The sequence below is a fragment of the Primulina eburnea genome, chromosome 3 (assembly GCF_022965805.1).
Source record: "Primulina eburnea isolate SZY01 chromosome 3, ASM2296580v1, whole genome shotgun sequence".
Taxonomy (NCBI): Eukaryota; Viridiplantae; Streptophyta; class Magnoliopsida; order Lamiales; family Gesneriaceae; genus Primulina; species Primulina eburnea.
Genome location: NC_133103.1, coordinates 21,503,662 through 21,519,314, shown reverse-complemented (window position 1 = coordinate 21,519,314; position 15,653 = coordinate 21,503,662). Strand labels below are relative to the sequence as shown.

Here is a 15,653-nt window from a genome sequence, read left to right as displayed (position 1 = left end):
AAAACTGAGACAAGTGCGCCTAATGACTTCGTATTTAATCATGACTCCGAACCAACCCGAACCAACACTGAAACATCATATAGTCATGATTAAAATACGCTTAAAATGATGAATTAATACCCCTAAAATGGTGAGGGTCTAAATCTAGGTGGATGGAGGCCAAAACATGAAACGCTCTTTCGAGAGTCAATTTGGTACATCGCACCGTAAATTCTCGTACAACCTCAAAAATTATCCGAATCACGAACGGCCAAAAACATGACCTTCCTAACTTGATGAGGCACTGTACAGTCCAAGGCCATAGGCTAAAAGCCAAACGATAACTCGAAACACGCCTGAGAACAATAGCACCACTTGCTGTCAAATTACAGCAGCTGTGCAATCGCAATTCTTGTGTCGTTTTCGAGACTACCGGCCATTGGAGCTTAAACCATCAACCAGAGACTCTTACCAACATCCCAAAGAATGATTTGAACCATGGCTAAGTGCCCTAGGCCAGCCACAATTCGCACCATTCCAGAAGTAACCCGAAAGGTTCACCCGAGAACACCTTGTATGCGTGTGTGGTGTTAATGCTTCGTTTGCTGTCTCGCGTCGTTCCAGTGGCCATTTGATTGATCATGGCACGATCTAGACATCTTTTGGTATGGTATGAACTGTGGCTAAGGGCCATAGGCCAAACAAGATCCACACCATTCCACCATTTTCGAAACATATAATCTGTAAACATGAGGAAGCCGAAATGGTGAGGGGTTGTGCTAGTGTTATTTTGTAAAAACCGATTCACCATGGACCAAGTCTCCAAAAGGGCGACTTATTCACTTCTTAGACATGCTAGGGAAGTGATCTAACCATGGCTATAGGCTTTGTGGCAGCCATGATCAGAATCATTTCCTATATGACAGCAAAAGCTGAAATTCGAAAACTCAAATGGACAAAAGGTGGAGTTGCTGTCATTTTCTTGCTTTCCAGCGAACATGGGTTTAAATGAATGTACCGACATGGTCCTAATGCATCATATTACATGTATAGATGTCGCCTTGGGAGAGTGGAATCGAACCAATACCTGAAACCATCAAAACCAATGAAACCCGTGAGGAGCACAATGAAATCCTAAAACTGCGCGCATGTTTGTTTTTCTGAAAATTGCTTGATATATTTCGGTTTTTGGCTATCAAAACATGATCATGTAATTTTAAATAATGCTAGTAGGACTTGATTGAAGAGTCAAGGAAGAATAAATGCATGCCTGGTTTCGTTTGAAAGAAAAACGAAAGAATGAGACGATTCGGAGCGGAGGAGGTGGAGCGCTTTCTACCTAGCTTGCTACTGAATTTTTCCTCTCTTGTTTTAGCTCTGAATCCCACAGTTTACACTCTGAAAATGCTCTCTGATTTTAGTGGATAGGGGAGGAGAATATTGGTTAGGGGAGTGAGGGAGATGGGTACAAAATATAGGGAACAAAGCAAGACCAAGTCTACAAATTTGAAATTTGAATTATGGTTTGATATCAAATATTTGTTGGGGTGTTAATGGAGGTGAGGTGGCCGATTCTCTCATGCTAGACTAGGTTAGGATAAGCTCTAATATTAATTAATTAAGGTTGATCAATAAATAAAAAGGTTTGCATGCTAAACTTAACAAAGAATGGGTCAAAGATGATAAGTTGGCAAGGCATTGCTTAATCATCTAGGGGGCCGAAATTTACACAATAAAATGAAGGGGAAATGTTGATTATTTAGTAAATTTATAACCCTTTAAAGCCTTACCTATCCTTTAAATAATTTAGTGAATTAACCCCTTAATTATTGGAACTTAAATGAACTTATTCTCTACTCACCTCAAGTTGTTTAAATAAATCCCTAAACCTCCTTATTACTTAAATTAACTTACTTGCTAGCTAAAATAAATTTTGGAAATGTTTTCTAAATCTTAAATTTTATCTCGAAACTCCAACTCCAGTCCGGCCTCACTGAATTAACTGAAATGCTAAAAATTTAAACTGCTACGAAAAATAATTAAATTTAAATACTCATGCGATAAAAATCATTTTAATTTAAAATACTAGAATTATGCATGGCTTATACGTAGTCTAAGTTACGGGTTCTACAATCCTTCCCCCCTTAAAAGAAATTTCGTCCTCGAAATTTAAGACTCACCGAATAACTCGGGGTACCGACTCCTCATCTCTGGCTCAGACTCCCACGTAGCTTCCTCCTCTGAATGGTTAAGTCATTTGACTTTCACTCGCTTAACCAGCTTGTTCCGAAGCTTCTTCTCCTGTCTGGCTAAAATCTGCACTGGTCTCTCCTCATAAGATAGGTTCGGAGTAAGCTGCAACGGCTCATAATTCAGCACATGCGAAGGATTCAGCATATACTTCCTCAGCATGGAGACGTGGAACATATTGTGTACTCCGGCCAGATTCGGCGGAAGAGCAACACGACAAGCTAGCGTCCCAACCCTGTCGAGGACCTCAAATGGTCCAATAAATCTCAAACTGAGCTTCCCTTTCTTCCCAAATCTCATGCCACCCTTCATGGGTGCCACCTGCACAAAGACATGGTCGCCGACAGCAAACTCTAAATCTCTCCTTCTCTGATCTGCATAGCTCTTCTGTCGATTCTGAGCAGTCCTCATTCTATCACGGATCCGGGCTACTACATCAACAGTCTGCTGAATAATCTCTGGACCCAACTGAAAGGGATCGATTTTAGGGTGTTCAAATACGCAACGGAAGTTCAAAAATCTTTTCTAGGGCATAAAATCAAAATTTTTGAGTAAAAATGAACACCTTTGTACTAGTGTGTAACATATACTAAACACCTTTGTCATACATAGGGTGTTGAGAAATTTACCTATCAATCTCAAATATTGATGTAATGGCTCCAACCAAGTTGTAAACAACTTGACTCTTCAAAGGTAAGACAAATCTACAAGCTCTCCTTGTCCTTGAGTCCTTCCTTCAAAATCAAGCCCACCACCAACTAGGTAGATTTCCTCATATTTTGCACTAGAAAAATATGAGGATTTTTCTTTGAGAAGTGAGTGTTATTCTCCAACAATTGAAGAACAAGTATGAGAGAAAAATATGGAGAGAATATACTTGCAAGTTTCGGTCATGCTTCATTCAAATATGGGAGAGGAAGACTTTTCTTGATTGTGGGAAAAATTAAAACACTTTTAGCATCCCAAGTCTTGATAATAGAAAAGTTGTCTCCCAACCTTTCACCTCTCATTCATGCAATATTATATGGTTTTTAACAATTAAAAACCCATGGACTTAATTTAATTATCTCAAACATATTTGAGACTAATTAAAAATTACTTGAATTTACTCAAGTCACTAGTTGAATAATTATTTTACTATTGGGCTCTACAAGACCCAATATGATTTAATTAATTCAACACTTGAATTAATTTAATTTAGTCCATAATAATTTTTATGAAAATCACAATTTTCAAATACAATATTAATTTAGCCAACTTTTTAATTTAAGAACACATTCATAAATTAAAATTACATTTCTCTCATAGAAGTCATACTTCTATTTTTCCTTACGCTTATAAACTCCTTTATAAGCCGTTCAACACATTGAACTATTTTACTTCTCAACGGAATCTAGTAAGCTAGTACTTGTGTGGCCCTCAATGGTTCATTGATACAACTAGCTGTGAGTTCACATCTCCATGCGATTCGGACTAAACATGTCCTTATAAGAGCATACTCCAATTGCTCCATTCTTACTTATCAACTCCTTGATAACAAGAACGTCAGAACTCGAGTCTGATAGTACCCAACCAATCATGTTAAACGCCTAGCAGCATCTCTTACATGATTTCCTAGGTATCAAATGATAGTGCCTGCAAGAACCATTCAATTATGATTAGCATACAGTACGATCCCTTCAACTCATATATCCCGACCGATTCGACAACCATTGGTATACCTGCTTCACATAAGCAGGGCACCCCTATATTCTAAGATAAGAATACTTGGGAGGCTTACCCATCCATATCTCATATGATGTCTTATCAACTGCCTTTGAATGGACATTGTTCAACAACAGTGCCGCTGTCTCAAGCGCATATCCCCAAAAGGATGGCGGCAACTCCGTGAACCCTATCATAGACTGAACCATATCCATCAAAGTCCGGTTACGACGCTCCGAAACACCATTCAACTGTGGCGTAGCAGGCGGAGTCCACTGCGAGAGAATCTCATTCTTCCTAAGATACTCTTGGAACTCGACACTCAAGTACTCACCACCTCGATCCGATCGAAGTGACTTGATGCTTTGTCCCAACTGTTTCTCTACTTCACTTGTGAATTCTTTGAACCTTTCAAAGGCTTCAGACTTGTATTTAATCAAATACACATACCTATAACCCTTTGTCCATGCTTAGTGAAAAATCATCGGTAAAGGTGATGAAGTAGGCATGTCCATGCTTAGTGGTGATGCTAAGCAGACCGCACACATCGGTATGGATCAAATCCAATAACCCTTTGGCTCGCTCCACATGGCACTTAAAGGGAATTTGGTCATCTTTCATTTTAGACAGGATTCACAAATCGTGAGAGCATTAATATCAGACATATCAAACATGCCCACTCCCACTATCTTGTTCATCCTTCTTAGGGAAATAAGTCCTAATCGAGCATGCCATAATTGTGCCGATTTTAGAGTAACTTGTTTTCGCTTGTTTGTTGTTGTTATTGCTTGGACATTGTTTAGTGGAATATCTTTCAATTTTAAGTTATAGAGATCGTTTTTCAAGTTCTCCAGTACCAATTAAGCATTCATTCTTGTAAATGTTGCAAACACCTTTGCTAAATAAACAAGAATATCCATTTTTATCAAGCATAGAAATGGAAATAATGTTTTTCACCAATTCAGGTACAAACAAAACATCTCTTAAAATTTACTTAACGTCATTGTTCAAAAGCAAGTAAACATCTCCAATAGTCTTGGCAGCAACTCTTGCTCCTTTGCCCATCCTCAAGAAGGTCTCACCTTCCCTAAGCCTCCTACTTCTTCCCATCACCTGTAACTCATTACAGAGATGCGAGCCACAACCGGTATCCAATACCCAAGAAGTAGAGTTAATTGAAATGTTTACTTCAATATAGAACATAACGTTTCCAGAACTCTTCTGGGCAAGATATTCCCTGCAGTTACGCCTCCAAGTCCAGGCTTCTTGCAGTGATGACAGATGTCAACAGTCTTGTCAGCCTTCACTGGTGTGGCTGCCACAACGGGACTCGGAGATTGCCTCTTCAAGGGCACGTTCTTCTTGGGACGCTGGAAAGAACGTTTCTTTCCCTTCCCAGGTGGACCAATCTTCGTGCCAGTTGAAGAATCCACATGAAGAACCGTCTTCTCATCTTTCATAGAAGCCTGCATATAACACTCGGCTTTCAAGTCATGATCACACCATTCCTTGTAGTCTGCAATTCCTCAGGAGTGCAGTCAGTCGGAACCTCAACAGGGGGCGACTTAGTAAGTGTATATGCTATCCTTTCCGAATTCAAGACGATTTTCAGATTTCTTAGCCAACTGAGGTAATTAGGTCTGGTTAATATGTGTTTGTCGAGTATTACATATAGCGAATTGAGAATCGAAGACATTGTCAAAAAGTATTGAAAAGTAAGAAAAAATAAATGTTGATGACTATTTTAAAATATTTAGTAAGATATGAAGTTTGAACTTTTACTTCATAAATTTTTACTCCCACTGTTTTGACATCTTTCACTACCCTCTAGTGAAAACATGAAACTCCTTTCCTCAGTAGGTACGCAAGGTCCAATTAGGGAATTACGATCCCGAATAATATCAGCCAATCACAATTCCTAAAAGGTAGTTTCCAATTGCATCACCATGCAACCCTCTACGTAAAATTTTGTCTCACGCTTGATTAGGACCCAATAATATGACGTCGTTCATCTTTACGTGTCAAGCCTTACCCATCAATGTTGAACCTTAATGGACGGTCGCCATGAGTTCCCTCGATAATATAAACCGAAATCATGGGAGTTCCACGTAGTTCACATCACCATGTCAATGGATGTCACAGCTTTCCGGCACCCAAGACTCCCCCAATAATATGAGCCGAGCCCCGAGCATGGGTAGCGTTCATCATGCACCCATTGTCGATGGAAGACATGGAAATTATAAACAAATTTATAATTCCCCTTTTCGAGCTTGATATTAATTTTGAATCTTATTCAAAATGAGGGTTTTTAATTTTGAAAGGTCTCATCATTAATTTTATTTAAAAGCTCGCCATGTTTGATCGTATGTTTGCCGGATTCATGCAACTTTGTTATTATCATAATAATAACACACATACTCATTATTTATAACATATCATGCATATATTATAAACAGTAAACAAACCAAGGATGATCAATCGCCCCAATACTAATGACCCGTGTGAGCTAAGCACGGGCCTAGGTTCAATCCTAGGGAAATGAAAGGGATGCAAATGCAACTATTACATAAGCTTCCAATATTTACATGTCTTCGATCTTCATAATCATCATGGCCACCATCTTCCAATCCTGATATTCCACTATACTAATATTTACAAATAAATATCCATGGCAAATAGGTATACATCTCATGGGGGTGGGAACGGGCCATAAACCAAATCCACTTTAAATTTGACAATTATTACAATCATTCAACACAAAATATCCTAGCATACACCTAGAAAATTGGGCTTGGGCTTTTGATCATCCTTCATGTATAATATCACATATCATACAACATCAATTAATTATCACAATAATTAATTGATCCAATATTATATATCTTGAACCAATCACTAACCGCCACGATTATAAACTAAATTAACAAAGTATACAAACACCTTTGTCTACTTTCCAATTAATTTATTCATTAACCGAATTTCTTGTAAATCAAAATTTACTATAAATAATTAAATTCCAATTTCAATTATTTATTTTATGAGAAAATATTTGCAACATTTGTAATTTTAAACTTAAGGGGCAAAAAAACTCATTTTTTACCAAAAAAATTTTGGCCATTTAAAATTCACAAATATGTTAGCCATCCAATGACCCAACAACTTCAAGTCTCATGACACTTTGATAATCCAAAACACTTTTGGAAAACCCTAGTCGTCATCGCCGTCGCTGGAGCTCCGTCGCCGGATTCCGACCAACCCAAAATTTTTTTTATTTAAATATCGGGGCTGTTCGGGCAGCCCCTCGGGCTGCCCTTGCTGCCCGAAACGGGCAGCAACATGCTGTCCGAAATTTGCCCCCAACAAGCCTTGATTTTGGTTGCAAAATATATCCCAAGCGGTTAAAAATCGATCTCAATATTATATTACGCATATAATACACAAAAACTGGTACCCTTAGCTCTGATACCACTTGAAAGGGATCGATTTTAGGGTGTTCAAATGCGCAACGGAAGTTCAAATATCTTTTCTATGGCATAAAATCGAAATTTTTGAGTAAAAATGAACACCTTTGTACTAGTGTGTAACATATACTAAACACCTTTGTCATACATAGGGTGTTGAGAAATTTACCTATCAATCTCAAAGATTGATGTAATGGCTCCAACCAAGTTGTAAACAACTTGGCTCTTCAAAGGTAAGACAAATCTACAAGCTCTCCTTGTCCTTGAGTCCTTCCTTCAAAATCAAGCCCACCACCAACTAGGTAGATCCCCTCATATTTTTCACTAGAAAAATATGAGGATTTTTCTTTGAGAAGTGAGTGTTATTCTCCAACAATTTGATTTTTCTTTGAGAAGTGAGTGTTATTCTCCAACAATTGAAGAACAAGTATGAGATAAAAATATGGAGAGAATATACTTGCAAGTTTCGGCCATGCTTCATTCAAATATGGGAGAGGAAGACTTGTCTTGATTGTGGGAAAAATTAAAACACTTTTATCATCCCAAGTCTTGATAATAAAAAAAGTTATCTCCCAACCTTTCACCTCCCATGCATGCAATATTATATGGTTTTTAACAATTAAAAACCCATGGACTTAATTTAATTATCTCAAACATATTTGAGACTAATTAAACATTACTTGAATTTACTCAAGTTACTAGTTGAATAATTATTTTACTATTGGCTCTACAAGACCCAATATGATTTAATTAATTCAACACTTGAATTAATTTAATTTAGTCCAAAATAATGTTTATGAAAATCACAATTTTCAAATACATTATTTATTTGGCCAACTTTTTAATTTAGGAACACATTCATAAATTAAAATTACATTTCTCTCATAGAAGTCATACTTCTATTTTTTCTTACGCTTATAAACTCCTTTATAAGCCGTTCAATACATTGAAATATTTTACTTCTCAACGGGATCTAGAAAGCTAGTACTTGTGTGGCCCTCAATGGTTCATTGATACAACTAGCCGTGGGTTCACATCTCCATGTGATTCGGACTAAACATGTCCTTATATGAGCATACCTCAATTACTCCATTCTTACTTATCAACTCCTTGATAACAAGAACGTCAGAACTCGAGTCTGATAGTACCCAACCAATCATGTTAAACGCCTAGCAGCATCGCTTACATGATTCCCTAGGTATCAAATGATAGTGCCTGCAAGAACCATTCAATTATGATTAGCATACAGTACGGTCCCTTTAACTCATATATCCCGACCGATTCGACAACCATTGATATATCGAGAGTTGTCAAAGAATCGATACTATGTGTCATGTTGTAGTTGCATCGATGGTGTAATCTATGAAACCCCTTTCATAATTACCAACATACTCTGATCAGAGATTTCATACTACATACACATAAGATATCCATACCCGAAGGTAAGTGGTGAATACCCGACTACAATGCATCGACTCATATATGTTTCGACAAAACACCCAACCTTGCCACCTGATGACCCCTTGAGAGTCGGTAAACAAGTCAAAGTGTAATGCTAGCACATAGAGTCTCAATGTTGTCCCTGGTCATAAGGACTGATGGTGTACAACCATAAACTAGGACGTTTCCACTCGATAAGTGAGAACCACTTGGAAAGTCCTTTATGGAAGGTTGTTCAGTGCACTCTACCAGGAGCACCTATCTGCATGCTCAGACATCACAATGTCCCCTACCAATGAAACATGGTACTCACATCGCAGATACTAGTCTCGAACTCGAGCGGCCTATATCCTTCTTAGCGGCGGCTGAATCGATTAGAAACTGTTTAGAATATACAGTATTCCAAATATGAGTTTCATGATACTCATCATATGAGCATCTCACATTCTTTCTACTATTTGTTTATTCAAGGGCTTTATCTATACAACTAGCATAGGTATACAGATAAAGATGTGCCAAAATAATAATTTCAAATATTATAAAATAAATATCGTTTATACATAGAGTTTCATTGTGAACACTCGGCCAACACTTGGCTCGACGTGCACCTATTCTAACAATCTCCCACTTGCACTAGAGCCAACTACCCATATGCTTTAAACCTGTCGATTCGCGATGCATCTCGAATAATGGTCCAGGTAAAGGCTTAGTTAGCGGATCAGCAACATTATCTGTGGAGCCGACTTTGTCAATCGAGACATCTCCTCTTTCCACAATCTCTCGGAGGATGTGGTACTTTCTCAATACATGTTTGGATTTATGATGAGACCTCAGCTCATTTGCTTGAGCTATAGCTCCCGTGTTGTCATACAACACCGGGACATGAGCAACTCTATTAGGAATGACCTCCAACTCTTGGACGAAATTCCTTATCCAAACAGCCTCCTTTGCTGCATCTGATGCTGCAATATATTCGGCCTCAGTGGTGGAATCCACAGTACTGTCTTGCTTGGAACTCTTCCAAGAGACAGCAGCACCATTGAGCATGAATATCAACCCAGAGATTGAACTTCGAGTCATCGATATCGCTTTGGAAGTTATAGTCGGTATAGCCTTCCAATTTCAGTTCTCCACCCCCATAGACCAAGAACAACTTATTGGTCCTTCTCAAATACTTGAGGATGTCTTTCACAGCTTTCCAGTGTGGAAGACCGGGTTTGGATTGATATCTACTCACTACGCTTAGTGCAAAAGCCACGTCAGGACGTGTAGATATCATCCCATACATGATGCTACCAATCGTAGATGCATAAGGAATGCTTGTCATCGCCGCTATCTCTGCATCAATCTTGAGAGACATAGACTTGGATAGGGACACGCCATGAAACATTGGTAGATGTCCTCTCTTGCACTCATCCATCGAGAACCGCTTCACGATGGTATCAATGTATGTGGACTGGGTGAGATCAAGCAATCTTCTCGATCTATCTCTATAGATCTGTATTCCCAATACAAAAGATGCTTCACCCAAGTCCTGTATCGAGAACTTACTCGCTGACCATATTTTAGTTGATTGCAACATTCCTACATCATTCCCAATGAGTAGAATGTCATCAACATACAGCACCAGGAATGTCACAGCACTCCCACTGACCTTCTTATACACACAGGGTTCCTGAGGATTCTTAGTAAACCAAACTCTTTGATTGTACTATCGAATATAAGGTTCCAACTCCTATATGTCTGTTTTAGACCATAAATAGATCTTTGAAGTTTGCATACCCTATGCTCACTTCCGACAGATGTAAACCCTTCAGGTTGAGACATGTAAATCCCTTCCTTAATATCCTCATCAAGAAAGGTTGTCATGACATCCATCTGCCATATCTCATAGTCATACCATGCAGCAATGGCTAGCAATATCCATATAGACTTGAACATTGCAACTGGAGAAAAGGTTTCCTCAAAGTCAACTCCTTGTCTTTGAGTATATCCTTTTGCCACCAATCGTGCCTTGAAGGTCAATACCTTCCCATCCGCCCCAAGTTTCCTCTTGCAAATCCATTTACACCCTATGGGAACAATTCGCTCAGGTGAATCCACGAGATTCCACACTTGATTCGAATGCATGGAATTCATCTCAGATTCCATTGTTTCAAGCCACTTGGATGAATCGGCATCAGATAACGCTTCCTTGAAGGTCCTTGGAATACATCCATGGTTAGGCTCATCATGGCCCTCTTCAAGAAGCAGACCATACCTCATAGGTGGTCTCGAGACTCTCGGATCTTCTAGGAGCTTGTATATCCTCTCTTGGCTCTTCGGATGTGGGTTCTATAATTGTTGGTGTCTCTCGAACCTCTTCGAGTTCGATCATCTCGCCTTTTTTATCCAATAGAATTCCCTTTCCAAAAAGGTTGCATTCCTAGAAACAAACACCTTTGTTTCTTGGGGATGATAAAAATAATAATCAACTGAATTCCTTGGATATACCACAAATAACATAAAATGGATCAACTATCCAATTTATCTCCCACTACCTGCTTCACATAAGCAGGGCACCCCCATATTCTAAGATAAGAATACTTGGGAGGCTTATCCATCCATATCTCATTTTTTGTCGTATCAACTGCCTTTGAATTGACATTGTTCAACAACAGTGCCGCTGTCTCAAGCGCATATCCCCAAAAGGATGGCGGCAACTCCGTGAACCCTATCATAGACCGAACCATGTCCATCAAAGTCCTGTTACGACGCTCCGAAACACCATTCAACTGGGGTGTAGCAGGCGGAGTCCACTGCGAGAGAATCTCATTCTCCTTAAGATACTCTTGGAACTTGGCACTCAAGTACTCACCACCTCGATCCGATCGAAGTAACTTGATGCTTTGTCCCAACTGTTTCTCTACTTCACTTGTGGGTAGGGGTGTTCATCGGTCGGTTCGGTTCGGTTCGGTTTTCGGTTTTTTATTTCGGTTTTTTCGGTTTTCGGTTTTACAAATATGTAATCCGATATCCGAACCATTTTTCTTCGGTTCGGTTCGGTTTCTACCGAAATGGTTCGGTTATTTCGGTCGGTTATTTCGGTTTTGATACAATTATTTAAATTAATAATATAAATATATTATAAAATATAATATGTTATCTTCTTAAATGATTTCTTAGTAAAATATTTAAATATAAAGTATAAATGAATTACATAAACAACAATCAACTAAGTATTATTCAAAATAATTCTTCATTCACTAATATCATCTCAATAAATAATATAAAATAAAAATAACATTATTAATTTAATTAAATTTCGGTTTTTTCGGTTGGTTCGGTTTTGACATTTGTAATCCGAAACCGAACCAAATTAATTTTGGTTTTAACATTTATATCCGAATTATAAAATTCGGTTTTCGGTTCGGTTTAGTGTTCGGTTTTTTCGGTTTGGATTTTCGGTTTTTTCGGTTTTATCCGAAGTTTGAACACCCCTACTTGTGGGTAAATTAAGAAAAATATAATTTGATATTTTAACCTAATTAGTTATATAAATATAATAAAAATTCTTGTGGGGTAAATTTTATTATGCTTATATAATTAATTACAATTGATGTCCATTATGTGATCCAAATCCCCTTAATTTCATAATTAAGAATGATGTGAGGATCACATTTACATAAAAATGTGGTCTCCTCATCAGTTTTTCTCTTTTATCAGAGTAGTGGTAAAGTGAGGATTATTTGTTCGTTTGTGAATATCTGAAATATTTTATTATATTCACATCTTACTTGATTTGTTCATTTAAAATTATAAACAACTTAATATAATTTAATATGAACACAATGTGAATATTGTTTTTCCAAAATATTTTTCAATACAATTTGTATTTAAAAAATATTTTAAAAAATAAATGCAAGTATAATATTAAATTTGCATGTACACACATCAAACACTTATTCATAATATTTGACATTTTATCTAACATGCAAAAATAATTTCTAAAATGTATTAGAAATTACGTCGAACTTGAAATTATTTTAATGTGTATAAATTATTTAACCAAATGTTATATATATACCGAATTATACATATAACTTAATAGTATATTAATCATTATTTATTTATTATTATTAAAATAATAATAATAACAATTACAAAAAATTACCGAAAATTGACAAATATTTCAATTGTCAAAAGTTGTGGGTTTCCAACAATATATATACACATGTATATTAATTATTATTAGTATTATAATTATTATTTTTTAAATAATAAACCTTAACCGACAGCAAATTCATATAATGACATATAGGCCCTTGAGCATTTAATGTTACTTGTGAATTCAAAAATTCTGTAGAACATTGAATGTTTCACGTGATATGTTGAATTCATATTAATTGTATGAAATGTGAAGGCAGCTCATTTGTATATGCTTCGTCTTCTACATCTCCATTTTCAGAAAAAACCCATAGCATCTCCGAAAATATTTAGCTCCCAAAAAAAAATTCTTATTTTATTTTTCAAGATTCAAGGAAGATTTTAAAGGTGGAACCGAGGACAAAATTATCAGATAAGTTATTTTATCAGATCTTCAAACTTCTTACGTTAAATTCTCAGAAGCAAAATTTTCAAGGCAGAGGTATCATGACTCTGATACCAAATGATATAGATTTTCTCAAAATCATGTTTTTACATATACACGAACAATATGCAGAAGCTTAAATCGAGTGTTACTTCCGGCCATTGAAAATTTTGATTTCTCCGATTTTCTTCTCGGTTGATGCCTTCTAAGCACTCCACCCTCTCAATAGATGGTGGTATAAATTTTTCTTATGAGGTGTGTGTTTAGGGACCTCAATCGCTCTATTTATATGCATTTCTCATACCATCGATGAGTGTATCGGGAACCGAGAGTCAGAAGAAAAATCGTGTGCGCATCTAAATTTTCTTAGCCATCGCCAATTTCAATTTGTACACACTACTTCTTTTAACATGTGTCATATTGCTTACATATCTATATTTTCTTTGTGTATTTTGTATGTGCCACATAATCGAAGAATACAAAGGAGTTCTGAAAATATGAATGATCGAATTAAACGCGCGTTTCGGAAATTTAGATGAATGGATTCCAACATTTAATAAATGATATTAATAGTATTAACTTTCTCAACGACTAAGCCGTCTTAGCTCAGCTGGTAGAGCGCATGGCTTTTAACCATGTGGTCGTGGGTTCGATTCCCACAGACGGCGTTTCACTACTATTTTTTCAATTTCATTTTATAAAATCTTGATACAAATTAATATAGTTATTTATTTTGTATATTATAAATAAAACCGAATATGTGGTTTGAAGTTTGAACCCGACCAAAAATTCATTAATTTAGTTAGATTATATATATAATTTCAAAAGCATGTAGATTCTAATTTATAGAGATTATATACAAACATTGTTGCCAAGTCAAATAATGTGATGTATAGATTTAATTTATCATTCATTCATTATTGACACTATACTTGGGATCTTGCCTAACATCGGATTTATAGAGGGTTGTTTCCAAATCCTCTATTATTGCTCTAAAAGGTGAAATCGCTCACCTTAGGCGCCCCTCACCCCTCGGCTCGACAGGAATGTGAGAGGAGGTAAATCATGGTGACTCATCCAACCAGCAACAGCTAGACCTTATGCTACGCCGCGCACAAGGAGCTCCCCCTCATTGGAGGGAATTTAACTCCCACACTGCCGCTTGCGAGACTCGATCTCTGATCATTGCTCCAAGATTTACTGCTGCTGATTGATAAGCACGAATTATATAGCATTTTAGGGATTTTATTTTGTCGTATTCGTGCTTATTTGGCATTTTCTATTCCGAGTTTTGCGCTTATTTCGTCTCATTATGGCTGTTTGCAGGTTTGACCAAAAGTGGGTGTAAACCAAAGAAATGGAAGAAAAGTCAAGCCTCGCAACGCCACATCAGAAATACTCGGAAAAATAGGAGAAAACACAAAAGCTTTGGGAAACAAAGGCCTATACACGGACCCCGGAGACGGGTCCGTGTCATTCAACCATAAAGAAGAAATCACCCGAAGAAGCACGGGCCCAGGCACGGACCCCGGAGACAGGTCCGTGCCATTCAATTGCCGAGAACCCAACTTAGAGTGTCTGCACGGACCGCCAGACGGACCCCTACACGGGGTCCGTGTCAGCCATCCTCGAGAAAGAATACAAATCCAGTATGCTGACGGACCCCAGGACGGACCTCTACACGGGGTCCGTGTCCAGTGTTCCGGAAGAATTTTGAGGCAGAATCTACACGGACCCTTTCCCGGATGCAAGCACGGGGTCCGTGTATGCAATATCAGATCGAGAATTTGGCAAAGATTTTGTTCGTGAGTTTGGAGATATAAAAAGAAAAAAACCTAACACGAGAGGGTTGTTGAATATTGGAGACGGCAGCCGACTTTTAGGGAGAAAAGGCGCAAGCTTTGAAACTTTGGGAAGACGGCGACGACTGGGGAAAAACGAGAGGACAAGACAGCGCAATTTACACGCAAGATCCGCACACCGTCATTGAGATTTCTCTTCCCTTTTATTTTCTCATTGTCAAACATGAATTCAATTATTAAATTTGATTTTAGTTTTGAATTTATGGAGTAGTTTTCTTTTATGATCGGGACCACGATAGGAACAAACGATTGATTTTTGTTTATTCATTGAATTGTTTGATTTATGAAATTATTTCTTGTTATTGATTAATATTTGCGTAATTTTCTTGCTTTTAATTTGGCCAATTAATTGCATGTTTGTTGTTCAATCTTGACTCGAAAGAGAAT

At 37.4% G+C, this 15,653-nt stretch overlaps 1 non-coding gene across 1 annotated transcript; it reads left to right on the top strand.

Annotated features, from left to right (window-relative positions):
- The first annotated feature begins 13,999 nt into the window (after positions 1–13,999).
- TRNAK-UUU (transfer RNA lysine (anticodon UUU)) lies at positions 14,000–14,072 on the top strand. Its single transcript has one exon. It is a non-coding gene; the product is annotated as a tRNA-Lys (tRNA).
- Positions 14,073–15,653: the final 1,581 nt, after the last annotated feature.